Raw genomic sequence first — 3,700 nt, 5'->3', positions numbered from 1 at the left:
AAAGAAAGAAAGAAAGAAAGAAAGAAAGAAAAGAAAAAAACAGGGTGAAATTCGGGTTAGATGTGAAAATCCACGTGCATTGGTGGCTAAAGGCAGAGCTGCAGAATAGAGGGTTAGAGACAGCAGTTCTCAATCCGCGGGATTTCAGATATTTACATTATTTTATGGTAGAGGATCACCACAACATAAACAACTGTAGTAAAGGGTCATAACATTAGGAAGGTCAGAAGCAAAGGTTAAGGAGTGAACTCCTTTAGAGGCCACGATCAATGGTGCTTCCTTAACCTCAGACGCTGACACAGCCGAGGAAAATAGTGAGAACACTGACTTAGGGCTTTATATTAAGTAGCTGCATTACAGACGCGAGGAAAAGGCAGCTTGATGGGTGCCGCTGTCCAGAATTCAACACCATAGTTAAGATAGACTGAATAAGTATTGCTTGCATGCCACTCTTGTTTAACCTGGTCGAGTGGCAGAGAAATGTAGTTACCTTTCTTTACCAAAGTCATGTCTAAACAAGACGAGGGCTAAGGAACAGCAGCCCTTTGAGGGCCCCCACAGGGGTCACCAGTGGAGGATTTAGAGAAAAAACGGAAGGAGCTGAAGGGGTCTGCAACCCCATGGGAAGAACAACAATATCAACTAACCAGACCTCCCCAGAACTCACAGGGACTAAACCAGCACCCAAAGAGTGCTCATGGAACGACCCATGGCTCCAGCCACATATGTAGCAGAGGATGGTCTTGTTGGGCATCAGTGGGAGGAGAGGCCCTTGGTCCTGTGAAGGCTCTATACCCCAGTGTAGGGGAATGCCAGTGCCGGGAGGCAGGAGTGGGGGGGGTGCGGTGGAGCACCCTCAGTGAGAGGAGAGATGGGATAGTGTGTTTCTAGAGGAAAAAGGGGATAATATTTAAAATATGAAAGAATGGAAATATCCAATAAAAGAAAAGAAAAAATATTTTCGTGAAAAAAAGAAGAAATATTATCTACTCTTTACAAGTTACAATTTATTTAGTTTATGATAAATATTCATTTTATTTCTAAATTTAAGAAACAAAAGATGATAAAATTAAATGTAATGGGTTAAGTAAATTAGGTTCTTATATTAATTTTTTTTAAGATTTTTTCTTCTTCCCTTTCCTGCCTTACTAAAGCCTCTTACATGCCCTTCTTTGCTCTCCTTCAATTTCATGTCCACTTCTCTCACTAATATCTTTTTACCAGATCACACATACATACACCTAGTTTTTAAGTAGATACAAATTTGTTTCAGTTTTATATTACTTGATAATTTTTTATGAGTTTTTGATATATTCCTTCCTGTTCTCTCATCTATTTAATTGTTAGATTTTCCTTTGTTACTTTTCTCAACTGCCCCCTTTCTTCACTTCTTCTTTTACATCCTAGTCACTAATTTTAGCTCTAAGAGTCTTTGAGCTCCCCATTTTATTCTAGCTCCTTTGCTTTCTAATCTTACTGATAATGAAAATGCAATATCCAGTTACTTTTTTACAACATTGTTACACTTGAATATTTATCAGATCATTTTTTCTTACTTCTATCAGCTTCTCCCCTACATGTGATAGAAGATACCATAAGCATAAAAGAAAATTATATACTAAAAAGATGCACACACAATAAAAGGTTTGTAGAAGAATTTATTTCAATTTCCCCACATTTGTATAATATTTCTGTAGCTTTGTCACACCCAATGTTTCTTGTATTGGGCTATGTCTTCACTACTTATACTTTCTTTAAGACTTTTATAATGAACAGATATTGAACTTTGTCAAAAAACCTTCCTCCATCTGTTTAGATGAATGTATTTTTATCTTTGAATCTATGTACTATATTGCATCTATCAATTCATGAGAGTTGATAATCCTTTCATTTCTGAAAAAAAAAAGACCTGACTTTCTTTTTTTCTTTTTCTTCTACAATAAAGACTGGGACAGGGCATCAAGTCTTTCTACTCTCATTCATTACAGTGCTTAAAAGTCTTACCCTGGACATTCCTTCCTGCAAATGCTACTTAATCTCATGCTTACCCTATATATAACATATGTATCCTCATCCACCGCAAGTAAAACAGTTTGGAAAAGTAAGACTATCTCCTTCATCAAAACGTAGGGGAGGGGGAGGCATTTCCTCATACAGAACAGGGTCTAAGTCTCCACTAGAAGGCCTCTTGTCCAGCTGCTCTCTACCTTGGCACTCACTGAGAGAGATAAGCTGGATGCCACCCCCTGTGCTGGGCTCACCTTGGACTGCTGGCTGACTCCTGTTTTCAATGTTTCATGGTCCCCCGCCATATCTGGGTGTACGGGAGTTTGAGAATCACAGCCTCAGCCTCGGTCCCAATCCCCACTTGTTTCTTGCTTGCTGGGACTCCTATCCTACACAGCATTTCACTTACCCTGAGCAGTCACTCTTACATCCCAGTGGTGAGGCAGAAATCCAGACTGACACACGTGTTAGTCAATTTTTCTCAACAGTAGTGAAAAATCCTGACCAAGCACTAGAAGGAAGAAAGGGATTATTTTTGCTCACAGGCTGAGAGTACAGTTCAGCATGGATTAGAGGCATAGCTGCAGGAGTGTGAAGCAGCAGGCCACACTGAGGCTTAGTAAACAGGTTTAGTAAGCAGAAAGTGAAGAATGTAGATTCTAATATAACATCCTCCTTTGTAATTCGTGTTGGGACCAAAGCCATGGAAATGGTGTTGTCCATACCATATGTCTTTCTTATTTTCTTCAATTAATGTTTTCTGTTCTAATAGAGACAGTATTATGATTATGACTATTTTGAATCTAGTCAAGATTAATTAATACACATGCACTCACATATATAAGAAAGTACGTAGGATACGGTTTTGGAAAGTAAAGGAGACTTTAAGAAGAGGCTACAGGCGATAGGAGAGAGGCACGGGATGAATATAATCAAAGAAAGATTGTCATGAAATTTTCATAATGAAACTTCACTTAATATAATCTATATATAACAAAAAAACTATCAATAATCAAAACACATAAATCTTTCAAATAAACTGAAGACTAAAGTAAAAGCAAGAAAGTTAAAGTGATTTCAGACAATAGAAAGTTTTAGAAAGAAACATTTTAATTATTAGAATTTTAAACAAATGACCTTGGAATGTGATTAAACAACATATGTCCTTTACTTTTTTTATCCCATCTGGCAACATTCAGCTTAAAATGCTTTATTTCATCTTTTGATATTCTAGAAATCTAACTCATGGCCCCTTGTGTGTTAGACAATTATTCTGCCACCAAACAGTGTATGCCAGCCTCTGAAAATTCCTTTCAGGAACTGGCAAGATTCTTTTAGAGATATTATTACATAGTTACAGTTTTTTTGTAGTATAAGAAAAGTTATCTTCATCAAATTTCACATTTTTAGAGAAGCTTGAACATCCTTTTGCACGCATAGCAATTAGGGGGGGATATTATTCTGAGTAGATGGTGATTAATGATATCCATTGCCTAAATTAGACATTCTATTTAAAAGTAAAAATCTAAAGAAATTTTCAGAATGAAATATAACTTAAGAAATGAAAGTCATCTAATATTTTTCTGTTAACTTACACTGGAGCAAGCACCCGGCCAGACCCTTTATTTATTTATTTATTTTTTTAATTTTAGATATTTTCTTTATTTACATGCGAATTTCTCCATTCCCAGTT

The 3,700-nt window shown here is 36.7% G+C and overlaps 1 pseudogene; it reads right to left on the bottom strand.

The window, feature by feature from the left end:
- Nucleotides 1-509, bottom strand: part of LOC116094856 — a 1,231-nt pseudogene extending 722 nt beyond the window's left edge.
- Between the last annotated feature and the right edge of the window lie 3,191 nt (nucleotides 510-3,700).

Source organism: Mastomys coucha, unplaced genomic scaffold (genome assembly GCF_008632895.1).
Source record: "Mastomys coucha isolate ucsf_1 unplaced genomic scaffold, UCSF_Mcou_1 pScaffold17, whole genome shotgun sequence".
In the NCBI taxonomy this organism is placed as follows: Eukaryota; Metazoa; Chordata; class Mammalia; order Rodentia; family Muridae; genus Mastomys; species Mastomys coucha.
Note: the sequence above shows the minus strand (reverse complement) of the source record. Positions and strands in the feature narration are given on the sequence as shown.